This window comes from Orcinus orca, chromosome 11, assembly GCF_937001465.1.
Source record: "Orcinus orca chromosome 11, mOrcOrc1.1, whole genome shotgun sequence".
NCBI classification, from domain to species: domain Eukaryota; kingdom Metazoa; phylum Chordata; class Mammalia; order Artiodactyla; family Delphinidae; genus Orcinus; species Orcinus orca.
In genome coordinates this window covers 2,267,864-2,282,116 of record NC_064569.1, presented here as the reverse complement: position 1 = coordinate 2,282,116, position 14,253 = coordinate 2,267,864, and the positions used below count along the sequence as shown (strand labels likewise).

At 59.3% G+C, this 14,253-nt stretch overlaps 1 protein-coding gene across 1 annotated transcript in view; it reads left to right on the top strand.

Annotated features, from left to right (window-relative positions):
* The first annotated feature begins 5,830 nt into the window (after positions 1-5,830).
* Positions 5,831-14,253, top strand: part of WNT5B (Wnt family member 5B) — a 94,184-nt gene continuing 85,761 nt past the window's right edge. The window contains exon 1 of the mRNA XM_004278985.3: positions 5,831-6,236. The gene's annotated coding sequence lies outside the window, so the exon portion shown is untranslated. The remainder of the gene's footprint in view (positions 6,237-14,253) is intronic.

Genomic DNA, 14,253 nt, shown 5'->3' with positions numbered 1-14,253 from the left:
CCCTGACAGAGCCTTGGGGAGCGAACTGGAGGTGGGCGGCCGCCTGGGTGTTGAGATCTAAAGGTACTGGGAAGGCTCCCAGCGTCCCACCTAACCCCGGGGCCCTGAAGCATCTCCTCCATCCAGATGCTGCGGTGCCTGAAATTCCACCACTGGAGAATCTGCTGTGGGTCTGGTAGCTCTTCTGTTTCCAGAAATTCCTGCTTAAAATGCACCCCAGATGGCAGCCCACGACTGAAATCAGCCGACGGGATACAGGTGTGGTTACCAGGCTACAAGAAAGGCAAAAAGGAAATGAAGCAGGGCTGGGGGTGGGGGGGCGGTTAGGAGTTTGATAAAGGAGGGGGTGAGGTCACTAGCCAGCACTTTCCCCTCCTGGGCAGTCACCTCCCACACTGTTCTCTCCTTATCAATTTCCCTCCCACCCACTCAGGTTTGGGAAACAGGGGTCAGCCCCTCCAGCCCACCACCAAGTCTCTCAAAGCCAATGGCATTTATATGTTTCTTCTCTTAGAATCAAAGGTGTTTAAGGCCCATGTTTGAAACTTGAAAGGAAACACTGAATATAATTCCAGTCTCTTTGCTCATCATCTTTCCGTCTCACTGTCTTCATGGCCAGAGCATGAAGTCTCAAGAAGGGCTTCTAGGAAGGCGGAGTCCCCAGCGTCTCATTAGCGTTGAAGCTGATTGCTGTTTCCTGTGACTTGTTTTCATTGATCAACGTTCACGGACATCCAGGGTTAGTGCAGGTGCTGAACTTAGTTATGTGTTAGGACCCAGAGGCTTGTAGACAGAGTGAAAAAGATCAGAGAACGGGGGAGGGTGTTGGGCTAAGTGCTTAAAATCTCACATCGTCCAGTGTAACTCCATTACGATGATACATTCCCACGTGTCACTGCTCGCCTCTGTGGTAGAACCATTTTTTCTCAAGCCAAACAAACGCTCCAGCCAGGGAACTACCAGCACAGCGTCCCAGCTCAGAAGGTGGGATTCAGGAGTTCATAAACGCTTCTGATGATAATACAGGGCGGGGGACAAACCATGACTTAACCGTGAGAGGTTTGGGTTACCTGTGGATTTCCTCTTTCAGCCTCATTGGTACCATTTAGCGAAAGTTAGCTCTCAAACACTACGGTGATGGCGGACCTGGAGCCCAGCTCAGCTGATGCATCTCCAAGGCCCAGGTGGGCTGGCGTCGGGCTGGGGAACCAGGTGGGCTCCCCTCCGCCCTGCCGTCCGCCTGGGCCTCTGGGAGCCAGGGCGCCTCTCCTCTCCTCTCAGGCTTGCTGGGTGTGGACCTACGGGACCCTGTGGCCGCGTCTCAGACCGAGCTGAGGCCCAGAATCACCTGTGGGGCCGTAAAAGTACAGGCCACAGACACACCTGCTCCGAAGGCCTGAGGTGCAAGCCTGGGAGCCTGTGTCTGTGACAGTCTCTCCTGGGAGATTCTGACCAACCCACAGTCCAACCCACCAGGGCCCTAGGAAGCCTCCCAGGCAGCAGTTTCGGAGCCCGAGGATGGCGAGACACCCTCTGGTCGCAAGACCCAACATCCCCTGGAGAGGAGGGAGGAAGGCCCCTCAGGGCGTGGGCTGCTAACCGCCCCTGCGAGCTCCCAGCCCCCTCCTCGACACCAGGAATTTCTCCTCCGCCTCACTTTTCTTCGGATTTCAAGCGTGTCCGGGGCCGTATTGTGAAGAGCACATCACTTGACCCCAGGGCCCCTGCCAGCGGCTCTCCTCCCAGTTAACCGCGCAGGGATTATCCCCGGGGCTCCATCCCCTCCCACCTTGACCCTGGCCGTCTGGCTTTCATAGTTATCAGTTCAGTTTGCTGGAGCTGCGTCTCCAGCCACCCCGACCTCTAACCCCGCTCCGGGTCGCTGTTTCCTGCCGTCAACACTTGACCGCCCCACTGACCCTCAAAACGAGATGAACGTGGGGTCAGAGTCTCGTCTCCCACCCACACCTCCAGCCGCTTCCCTTTCCCTTTGACCCAGTCTTGGCTCTGTGAGGTTAGCGAGGACACGGCGGCCCCAAGAGAGGAGGTGACATGCGCGGGGTCCACCCCGTCCTGAGGGCACCGGGATCTACAGCGGGGCACCTGGCCTGGCTGTGTGCCCCTCTGTGGCCCCCAGCCCCACCGTGAGGGCAGACCTCCTGGCACGGGCCCCGTGTCCCTGTGCCCTCCTACATCCGTCCGTACAGAACACACGAAAGGACTTCAGTCAAAGCCGAGAAGGGGAAACGGGAGGGACATGGGGACACTGGCATCTCAAAAGGGATGTAGCATTTCGTGTCCGTGGCGACTCCAAACAGGGCCTCCCTTTGGGCCACACTCTGGAGCAGTTCATTCCTGGGGCCCCGCCCATGAGGGCTTCCCGTCCGCGCACGCTGGGGCCTCGGCAGGCAATGCTGACGGAGGCTAGGGTCTCCGGATTTTGCCAGTCTTTAGTGACACCTTCAGCTGCCTCATTCTGCATATTTGTGAAGCAGTAATTCATTCAAGGAACAATGCAGGACCCTGTATATCTTCTCGTAGGAGAAAAATGGGGATGAAGATCCAGGAGTTCAAGGGCTGAGAGCCGCAGCAGACTGTCCAAATGGGAACGAACTCAGCCCTGTCTACTCCGGAGTAGTAATACCGTTACTAGGTTTTATTGCGTGTGTACCACATACAAGACGTGGCTCTCGGTTTCCTCACCTGCATTGCCTGACTTAGGCCTCGGGTTCCCCCAGGCAGGCTGCCGTCTTACTCCCTTGCAGATGAGGAAACCGGGGCTGAGAGACAGCAGTGGCGTCTTGCCCAAGATCACACAGGCAGTGAGTCCGGACTTCCCGGGGGGGCTGACGTGGAGCCCCCTGCTCAGCACCCTCGTTAGACGTCGCCCTGGAGGGCACTTGGCCTCTCTTTGGGGAGGATCGGTCACAGGAGGCCCCTCCACGTGCGGCGAGCGGAGCTGTCCTCATTGGATTGATCTCAAGCAAGATAAACCGTAACTCCGCACGTATCAGCGGTTGGAACTGTCAGTACTGTAGCCTCCTTCTGCCTTTATACAGGTTCCTCGGGCTGCCGGCCTCCTGGGGTGAACTTTTCCCAGGAAGTCAACTGCAGGTCGAGCTCATGACGGCAGAACTTTCTTCTCACCTGCTGCCTTCAGTGCTTAGAATCCCCCGACCCACACGTCCCAGAAGGGCTCAGCTACCGTTGAGTCCGTGGGGGAATCTATGGATGGTATCCGGACATTCGGGTCCGAATCTACCATTGTTTTCGGCCCTCGTTCTCAGAAAGGCATCCAGATAAGAGGCACAAATGAAGCCGAACGGCCCAGGCAACGCGCCCGCGAAGTAGCTGTTGGGAGGCGGTTACCAGGTTTGCCTCTCTGTCCTCTGGCTTCAAAGGCTCATCAGGCTGGCGCCCCCAAGAAATCTTCTGTGCGTCCCTGTGAAGCCTTAGAAAGGCCAGAGAAGCAGGCTGGGGCGGGGGCGGACCTTCCCACCTCAGGGCGCTTTCCTCCTGCTCCATCTGGAGCAGCCGCGCCCCCCGAAGCGCTTCCTCCCGGGGCTGGGATGGAAAGGGAACGGTCGCCCTCAGCGTGCACGGCCCAAGGGGCAGAGGCCAGCCCTAGACCTAGTACCCCGACAGGCTGGCTCCTCCTGTCTCTTTCTGATGGGGTTTCGTTAGCTGTCCTGGCTTGGACGGGGCCTCCCAGTGTGGCCGGTGGCCTGTGAGGGCATGACCAGGACGGGGGAATAGGGTCTCCAATAAAGAGCAGGAGTCTTTACTAATTTCCATATGTCCAGATACTTGCTTTCTCTTTCTTTGTTTAAACCACAAATGCCAAGTCAGGGTATGTTTTATCTGGGGGAGAAGGCAAGAGGCCCCGCCCAGCAATCACAGACAAAACATGGGCGAGATCTGCCCACAGTCCCATCGGCTCTCATCTCCGGGCTGACTCAGGCAGTGGGGCGCTCACCACTTCCCTTGGGAATCCAGCCCAGGACTCGGGGTTCCTCGTGTGAATGCTTTCCCAGCTACTCAGCCACATGCTCCTTTCCTGGGGGTGGTGGGGGCGGGGGGTAGCTGCAGCTTCCCTCGCTGGACCACAACTGTTGACTCATCTTGGACCGAGACGGAGGTGGGAGGTGCAGGACCACTCCAGGGACAGCTGGGGTTGCCGTCATCTGTCACCTGCCCTCCCCCTGGGTGGTCAGCTAGCGGGGGGGGGGGGTGGGGGCGAAGCAAAGTGGCTCGTTCTTGCGCTCCTTCCTTTAGACTTTAAACTTCCTGTGGCTGGGACCTGCTCTCGGCCATCTCTGTGTGTTTAGGGCTGAAGAAATGTGAGTGTGAAGCGAATCCCCAAATTCTCCCAGTCTGCATTCCGGAATGATCAGGGCCTCCTGCATGAGGTCTTCCCTTGACCTCCCGCAAAGACCCTAACCCCAGAGCCGATGCTTTCTCCTCAGGAGGAGAGGAGCTGGGCCTATTTGTAAGCTGACAAGGTGGATTCAAAGCTCTCATCCTGCACGAGGCCAGCTACCCTCTGTGTCTCATCTGTCCCCAAAGGTAAAGCCTTGAACTAGTTCCCCTCCGTGAAGGGGGCGGGGGGGGGGGGCATGGCAATCGTAGGCCATTCATTTCAGGTTGCTGGACCCGGTCTCATAAACCCCATTCACTGTGAGATGAGAAGAGTCGTCAGGCACCTCCGGCCAAGACGGCACAATTCCAAGGAAGACTTTCCCTCTAGTCTGGTATTTGCTAAAACTGCTCTTACTTGCCTTATTGTAAAACCCAGAGGACAATAGCTCCTTATTGCCAGCCCAGTACGGTGGGTTCCTGGTCCCTCGTTCCCTGACCACCGCCCGCCCCCCGCGGTCCCTTCCCCCACTGAAAGGGGAAGGTTGTCACCCTGTTCAGTTACTAATTAAAAAAGGCCAAGCCTTCGATTACTGCTATTGTTGTTTTTTCTTCTCACTGTACTGCATTCAAAGGCAATTTCTTTAGCAGAGCGACCTCCTACTCACTCAGGGAAGAGAAGGGGGGGGGTGTTCAGAACTTTGAAAAAAAAAAAAAGCAGTTGGAGGGCCGGCCTCAAACCATGCTGGCCCCATTGGTTGGTGCCCTGTTACTGGGGTCTGGAATCGGGTCCAGGGCTGGAGCTGGAGCTCTGCCTACTCCCTCTGGGGCAGCTCACCCAGGGTGCACTGCCCAGACCTGGGGACATCGGTCCCAGCCGAGCCTCTAGTGACTTTTCAGGCACCGGTCAGTGACTATGGACTAATTCAGGCCGGACGCTGCCCCAGAAGCGATGGGAGCGCGCGTTTCCCATGTGGAAGCACTCTTCTTGGTGTATCCGCGCCGCGCCAGCTTTCCTTGTCCCAGGGATGGCTCTGCTGGGTGCTGTCGAAAGGGGTCCAGGACCAGAGGGAATGGCTCGGGTTTGTGAGGCAGAAATAACAGATCACTCCACTCCGTGGGGAGATTCAAGGAGGATAAAGCGCGTGTGAGTGTTTGATGTGAGTAGAAAAGCTACTACGTGAGCCCCAGAGCCTCCAGCCCCGCAGTCCCTGAGTTGGACGCCCCGGGGGCTGCTGGCGCGTGAGACCCCAGGTGCTCCCGGAGGACCGGGTCGAGTTCCGGCGAAGGGGCCGGTGGGTGTGCGGAGGGTCCGGGGGGGCTCCCCACGCGCGCCCGGGGGTCGGGGCCCGCGCAGGAGCGGGCGCGCGGGAAGCTGAGGCAGGTGCGAGGCCGGGTGCCGCCCGCGAGGAGCCCCGGGGGCGTGTTGGCTCGGCGCGGCGGGGCGGGGGCGGGGAGGAGGCGCGGGGCGGAGCGCGGGGCCCGGGACCCGCCGGCCGGCGCCGGCCCTGCACTCAGAGCCGCGGCCGCCACCGCCGCAGCCAACTCGGGCCCAAGTTCCCGGCCGCGGCGGAGAGGAGCGCGCAGCCGGCGGCCCGAGCCCCGCGCAGGGCCCGGCCTCCTCCGCTCGGCCGCCGCCCGCGCCCCGCCTCCGCCCATCGGCTCGGACCCGGCGCCGCGCGGAAGCCCTCGGGGCAAGGAGCGCGGGCTCCGCGGGGGCGACCGGGCGACCCCCGGGGCCGGGCGGACACTCGGCGGGACCGGAGCGCAGCGCGGAGAGTCGGCGCCCCGGGCCGCCGCGGCCCCGCGGGCGCTAGAAGGGCCGGGCCGGGCAGAGAGCGAGCCGGAGCCCGCGGGCCTGACAAGCCGCGGACGCGCAGGTAAGCCTGGCGGCGGCCGGGAAAGGAGACCCCACGCCCTGCCGCCCAACTTCCCCGCGCCCGCGCGCCGGTCGGGGCACCCGGATCGGGAGCGGGGAGGTGCGGTCCGGGAGGGGCCTCCCCTCCACCCCCCGCGCCCGGGGGCCGCGAGCTCGGCCCGGGACGGGTCTGAGGGGCCGGGGCCCGGCGGCGCGGGGGGCGCGCAGGGGAAGGGGTCCCCGCCGCCGAACAAAGCTGGGGCCGCGGGCTCTCGCCGCGCCCGGGCCGCGCCGCCTCCAGCCGGCAGGTAGCGAGGGTCCCCGCCCTCCCGGCGGGCGGGTGTCGCCGCTTTCGGTCCCCGGGCGGCGACCGCGGAGCCGCGGGGAGCCGCCCCCGGGCGCGCAGGCTCGGCCCCGGCCCGTCCGCGCGCCGCGAGCCCCCGAGCTTCCCGCGCGCTTTTCCCGGCTCGCTCGGGCCCAGCTGGGGTCCGCGGTGGGGTCTGCGCCCCGCGCCCGCCAGACTGTGGCGAGAGCTGCATCTGGATTCTTTTAACCCCCGCGAGCAGTGCTAGTTTGGTGCCTGGATTCCTGCCTAAGCCCGAGCAGGTCTCTGGCTGGTCTTCCTAGTTTTCTGTTTTCTTTCATTGCGCCTCCGCTCACCCTGCCTCTGCCATCCCAGCCGGGAGAGGTGCGGGGTGGCCGTTCTCCACCTCCTCGTGGAGCCGCAGGCGATATTTGGCCACGCACTCTAGTTAGAGCCCCCGTTCCTAGATGTTCTCATCCTGCAAGTCTTCGTGAGAGACCATTCCACTTGCCTGGAGCGGGACTGCTTCTGTTTTGCAGAGAGGGGAGCTGAGTGGTGACCCAGCTGTTCTGGGGAACTTGCTCTCCACTTTCCCCCGGGCCTTCTTCACTGCTTTTGCCACCTGGCTGCTTGGCAACAGCGTTCAGTTGCTACCACCCTGGGCAGAGTTTCAGCCTGGTACCTGGAGGAGAAAGGCCAGGATCGTGTTACCAGTCTAGCGGCCAAGGAAGGGCCCACTTGCCAGAGCTGTGATGCCATCAGCGTGGGTGTGGGCAGAGTCGCGCTCCTGGCCAAACACCAGCACCCAGGCAGGCACAGGGCTGGAAGCTTAGGGTGACCCCCCCCGAGGCTGGCCCTGAGGCAACACGGGGGCCAGGGCGCGGCGTGCACACTCTGGGAGAGCTGAGGACCCTTTCCTGGACCCCGGCCCTCCTGCTGCTGACTCAGATGTGCAGTTTACTTATGAAAGGCAAGGCTCCGATCTCAGGCGTGGGTGAGCGAGGCCCGGCCCCGAGCTTGTGCCCACACGCCCGCCAGGAGCACACGCGCGCCCCCCGGCAGACCCGCCGACCTGTGGAACGTGGAAGGCTGAGTGGTGGTTTCCTCTGTTTCAAAATAGCATCTGTTCCCTCTTCACACAGAAGATCTGTGGTTATAAATAGCAGGAGGAAGGAGGTGCGTCTCCTGGGAAGGAAGGGCAGTGCTCAGAGCCCTCTGCACGCTCGCGGGAGGAGTGATGGGGCTGGGCTCTTTGTGGGGACGTCCAGTCCGGGGCCCGAGGCCAGAGGCAGACTGGGGCCAGGTCCCCGCCCCAAAAGGCGCAGGTGGAGCAGACGCAGGGAAGGAGGTTCGTGGAGCAAAGCACCTACCGAGGTGACATGTGGATAAGGACCTAAGGGCAGCCCCCCTTTGGTCCTCGGGCGTGGGACCTGCTGGGGTCTGCCTGCGGGGAAGCAGGAGCAGCCCTGCTCTCCCAGGCCCCGACCTCCCGTGTATTCCAGTGTGAATGTGTGACAGGCGTTTGCTCGGTGTGCCCGAAAGCAGCCCTTTTCGTGTCCTTTGGTCGTGCTCATGTCTCCAAGGGTGTCTTGTTGGCTTGAAACAACTGTTTTCTGAAAAAAAAATTTCTATGCCCGAAGCGTAAGCCAGATTGCTGGGAGCCACGTGCTGTGAAAAGAGAAAATCTGGGATTATTCTTCACCTGCGCGTTTCACGCTGGGCTTGCCCTAGCGGCAGCTGGAAGATTTTTTGTTGGCTCTCCTTCAAGAAGGACAGGAGCCCAGGCGAGGCTGTTCTAATTTTCACCCCTGGGATGGCTCTGCGGGTCCTGGACGGCCATGCCGGCATGTCTACCAGGGGCCAAGGGCTTTACCTGAAGCGCTGGTGCTAGCCGCCTCCGGAGTAAGCGCCACTGAGCCCACAGAGCTTTCCTGTTCGCTGCTCTGGTCTGTGCTCCCGAGCTCCTTTCCAACCTGCCTGTCATTCATCCCCTCATCATCTTCCGAACAGGTCCTCAGACGCCACCTGTGCTCCATCCGCACACCTGAACATGGTCCTCAGGGTTTTCAGTGGTTGGTTGGTTGGTGCTGTTTCTGTAGCCCCTTCAAGTCTCACAATAGCAGATGGAGAAACCCCGAGTGAGGGGAGGATATGGGGCTCCCCATCCTCACCCCAGGGGCGTCCTGGCTGGTTTCCATTAAGTGTCTTCAAACTGCCTCCAGCAGTGCAGAGAGATCCAGCAGAGGGCTTGGGAACGGATGCTGTGATGAAGGTGAAAGGCCCTATCGTTTTCCGTCTGAACCACCTTTCATGGTAAAAGTCACCTTCTCCCAGCTTAGCTGGGATGAAGTGAGAGAGTGGCGTGGACATATATACGCTACCAAATGTAACATAGATAGCTAGTGGGAAGCAGCCGCATAGCACAGGGACATCAGCTCAGTGCTTTGTGACCACCTAGCGGGGTGGGATAGGGAGGGTGGGAGGGAGACGCAAGAGGGAGGGGATATGGGGATATATGTATATGTATAGCTGATTCACTTTGTCATACAGCAGAAACCAACACACCATTGTGAAGCAATTATACTGCAATAAAGATGTTAAAAAAAAGGTCACCTTCTCCCCATCTCTGAGGGGCGACTGTCCACTCCCCCAGGCAGCGAGTTGGCAGATCTGGGAGAGCGGACCTGCAGTTTGGTCCAGTCTGGCCGGCCTTGGCAGTGATGGCCCACTCGTCGCAGCCCCCCAGTCGGCTCTGTTTACCTGGGTAAATTTAAGCCTCCACCCCTCATCCCAGTTTGACCCACTGGCTCTCGGTCTCGCCCTGTGGCCGCTGGGCAGCGTTTCCAGACTTTCTTGCCCTGTGGTTGCAGCTGGGTCTTTCCCAACCGTGCAGCCTGAGTTCTCCTCCAGACTCTCTAAAGCTGGCCTCTCTCCTCCCATCTTCTGCCCACGGGGCTTTCTTCCCAGCTCTTTTTGGAAGCTGGTTAGTACTGGGGAAGCTCTCCCTCCAAATGTCAGGCACAGAAGAGTTTCAGGGAGCTCAAGCCTGGCCACCTAGACCGTCGTGCTGACTGTAATTGTCGCCAGCCCAGCCCAGGGCCCCAGGGCCCCGGGGCCCCCTTGGGAGCAAGTGCAGACCCTAAAGACACAGGGGTGTTTTCTCAGACACAGGGGTGTTTCTGTTTGCACCCCGACCCTCCAAAACCCAGGAGGACTCAGCCCGCCTGTATGTCCTGTTGTTGTGTGAGGTTTCGAGGGGAGGGGTACTGGGGGGAGGGGTGCCTTGTAGCATCTCCTCTGGGGGCTCAGTTGTCTCTCCCGTCATGTGGCGCTTGGGATTAGATTGCCCTGGAGGCCCTTCCAGTTCTAACAGGCTGTTGTTTCAAACAGCTCTAGCTGGTTCCGTTTTGGAAATCCCTCTGCTGTGGACCAGGCCCGGGGGTGGGGAGGCAGCCAGTCAAAGGCGTCTGTTCCCGATGGAGGGGCGGTGACGGAGGGGCGTCGGGGCTGCCTTCGCAGTTACTGTTTCACCCCCTGCAGGCCTGCAGGCAGGGCTTGTGGGCCAGCTGGAGGCGCAGGTTGTGCTCCTGGCTTTGGGCTCCGGCCCGGAGGGGCCCCTGTGGTTAGCCGGCCTCCCAAGAATGGCTCGAGGCCCTGTGTCCAGCTGCTGGTGACTTAGGGGCCAGGGCCTGAGTTCCTGGGGGGCACCCAGGGTCCCTGAGCCCCAGAAATGCTAACCCCTCCAGGGTCACTCCCGTCTCACTGATTGATAAAGGGTCGGGGTGGGTTTCCCGAGGTCTTGGCTTCACTGTGAGAAGCTCTTGGTTTACAGGCTTTAGCCCCCGAAGGTCACATCCAAGTTATCTGGAATGTCCAGTCAGTAGATCTGCTCTGAGCCCTGCTGGGAGAGCAAAAGAAACGAGAACAAAGCTTCTCTGACACGGGCTCGGGGTGACCCTGTTCGCTGCCGGGTCTCACTCTGTCCTCCTTTCGGAGGGGACTTTGGGGGAGAAGCCTCAGAGCAGCCCTGGGCTCTGTTCCTGCTGTGCGCCCCCTTCCGCTTCCCAGCAGATACCCAGAGATGATGGCGTTCCTGTCTGAGGGCGGTTGAAGGAAGTTGATTCCCTTTGTGGAATCGTCTCTAAGGTTATATACCTCACCCGTGCTCGTTGGGAAGTTTCTCCTGGGAAGCTCTGAGTAATGAATTACTAGATACTTCACACAGATCTTGTCTGGCTACAAGACCTGCAATCACTGTAACTGAACCTTTAAAGAGATTTTGTATTTAAGCGTAAGGCTAGAAATGCCCTGTCCGCCGGGGAGCAGGGGCTGGCGGATGGCGCGAGGGTCCTGGGCGGCACTGTGGCTTATGCCCCGAGTCCGCAGGCTGCGGGAAGCTGAGACGCTAGAGGCTGGGCCTCAGGGTGGCACTGCGGCTGTGGCCCGGCCCTCAGAAGCCAGCCACGTAACCCGGCTTCTCTGTACCTCGGTTGCCTCACTTGTAAGTGGAAACAGTAACTGTCTGTTCCTCTCGCGTGGTTGCCGAGAGGCAGTTGGTGGTGAGGATCTGGGTGTGCAGGGCACCAGGCTGTGCAGGGCTGGGCGTCGTTGGCTGCGAGCTGTGAGGGAGGAACCTGGAACCCGCCCTGCTGTTAACAGAGCTGCCCGTGTCAAGCGTGTGCCCGCCAGTCCTGGAAGGGAATGGCTCTCGTGGGTATCAACCGCATCCCATCCGGCGTGACGTCCATGGGATGGAGGGTCTCGGTTTGTGGAGCGACCACCGACGGGAGGGGCTGGGTGTTCAGCGTTGGCTGTTGTGAAGAGAAGGAAAAGTGGACGCTGTCAGGATGCCGACGGGGCCTGTAGCCTGGGGGTCGAGCAGGGCCCCGCCTCACACGAGTCTGTCCTTTTAACTAAGCAGGTGCCGGGAGAGTCCCTGCATTTGGAAACCACTCAAGATCTTGACATGTTGTCTTTTCTTGTTCTTAAAATGTAACCTCTGCAAAATCAAACCTGAAGTATGCTTTAAATACACAGGGGGAGATCCCCCGAGGGCATCTTCCTTTTCCCCAGGCCAGGTCCGTCCACCCTTTAGACGAGCCGCAGAGCACCTGTGAAGGGCCTCGCCCTCAGGTACGCCCAGGAGCCGGCAGGGCCGAACGGCGGGATGGAGGGGAGGGCGGTGGTAGCAGCCAGCTGTGGAGCAGGGTCCAGTGCACACTGGAGGGGCTTTTCCCACCTAGAGGCGTTCAAATCCACTGACTCCGCCCCACCAAAGGCCTCTGCTGGCTGGACGTTGTCCCAGACTTTCCTTGTGACCACGGGGGACCTCGAGCTGACAAGTGGGGACCCACTGGCTTTGCAGGCGACAGGCCCTTCTCCAAGGTGGAGGTCAGGCCTCACCTAGGGGGTTGGGTCAAGTCCTTTAACTTGTCAAAGCCCAGAGGCTGCCGTCCCCAGCCCTGCCCCTAACCTAGTCTCCAGCTGCGCCGACAGTTCCACCTCTCAGAGCGTCAGGTTCGGGGCCATCACACATGGGCTTCCCTGCAGATTTTGTGTATCTTTCCGGATACAGTAAGTCCCCTACATACGCACCTTCAAGTTGCAAACTGTCAAAGGTGCGGACGTGCGTTTCCATGTCCAGTCACGTAAGTTAGTTCACGTGTCTGGCATACGTTGTCACGTGTGTGCATCCCCTACAAGTGGTTGTGCTTTTGTGTACTTTACTGTACGGTACTGTATAGAGTACAGTAGGACAGTGTCTTTATTTCAAGCCCAGAACCCGCGCCATCAGCGACAGGCGTGAGTGACACTGCAGCTTCCTCCGTCTCCTGTTGCTGGCGACCCTTCAGCTCTACCATCTCCCACCTCCTCTCCCTCCTCCAGGCAGTAACTCTTCCTGCCTGTTCACTCGATGGCAGCCCCCGTGTGCCAGCTGTTGTGCTGGTGCTACTGTACTTTTCAAGGTACTGTACCGTAAGATTAAACATGTTTTCTTTATTTTCTGTTTGTTTTTTATGTATTACTTGTGTGAGAAGTGTTATAAACCTATCACAGTACAGTACTATCTGTATAGCCGATTGTGTTCGTCGGGCACCTAGGCTAACTCTGTTGGACTTACGAACAAGTTGGACTTATGAACGTGTTCTTGGAACGAAACTCGTTCGTATGTAGGGGACTTACTGGATTAACAGGGAGTTTGCACGCTTCCCAGAAAATACCCTCCTTAGCTCCGCTGCAGTTAAACATAACCCAGACCCCACACCGTGGTCTACCAAGCTCCCTGTGGCCGGTCCCGCCCTCCTGTCCACGTGGCGCACGTGATGCTGTGGGCGGTCCTCTCTGTGCTGGATGGACCCCTACCCTCAGGCCACAGCGGCAGAATTGCCCCCCACACACACACTCTCTATTCCTGGCTCTTTGCTCTAGAGCACCATCACCGTCTCAGACTCTCTTTTTTGTTCTTGTTAAACGTCTGCCACCCTGTGTCTTTCCTGTTCTCCACGCATCCTCGGGGCTGAAACAGTGTTGACGGTGCCTGAGCTTGACGGTGCTCCCAGAATAGCTGTGATTGTTGATCTTAGGGCAAAGAGCTTTGTAATTGTATAGGATGTTCTTTGCTAGAAAAGGCCTATTTTGCCTAAAAAAGATGCCATCCTTAATGATTTTTCTGTGGATTGAATTATTCATATAACAAATATTGGTCCAGGCAAGTCCCAGGAGCTGGGGATATAAGATACAGTCCCTGAACCTCAGAAGCTTTTGTTCTAGGAACTCCTTCTATGTACAAACGGCAAGTATGCAGAGTTCGAAAACCTCTCGAGTCTTTTATTCTCCCGTACCCTGTGCTTAAGACCCATCTGTGACAGTGCACACACGTTGCGGGTGGTTTGGGGATGCAGCAGACAGTTGGAAACACAGAAGAACAGGAAGCCACAGGAGCAGCCCAGGCCAGAAGATCCGAGAGAGGACGCGCTGGCCTGACCTCTGCTCAGGCTGGATGGTCGGCTGCTCCCAGGGGGACCTGGAACATTCCTCCCTGTGCCGTTGCTAGCGGGACATTTTCCACCCGTGTGTGACCAGATGGAGAGGTGGGGAAGGACCTGGGTTAGGAGCTGCGTGAGTGCATTGCGCGCACACAGCCGTCTACCTCGCTAGGCTGTCATTCCAGACGACTGGCACCGTCTAGAAGTTACTAGCATGCATGTCTTTGGTCCCAGGTTGCCCAGCCAGTGTCCAGTAGAGTCCCACTGAATATAATCTGAGAAGACCTGATAAGAAGGGTCTCTGTCTGCCTCGGGCGGCTGCACCGTCGCCCCGTCCTTGACGCTCGGTCTTGGCTTGGCCCCCAGATGCCTCACGCTCCCAGGCTCCCTCCTGCCTCACTGGCTGAGGTTCTGGGTGTCCCTCCTCTCCCCGGACCTCTTCTCTTCTCTACACACTGCGATGGCTGTAAGTACCGCCCGTCCTCTTGCTGATCTCACACCGTCATCTCCTGCTGGCCCCTCTCCCTTGACCTTCAGACTGGTATCTCGATTGTTCAAGCAGCACCTTCTCTAGAAGGTCTGAGGAGCATCCCAGCCTGACCTTCTGACCTTTCCCCTTAGACTTGCTCCATCGCAGCCTCCAAGTTGCTCGCACCGTAAGCCCTGGATCCTCCTTGGTTTCTCTCCTTCTCTCACGGCCCACATCCAGTCCAGCAGTGGATCGTTTTTGTTTTTGTTTTTTGCGGTAC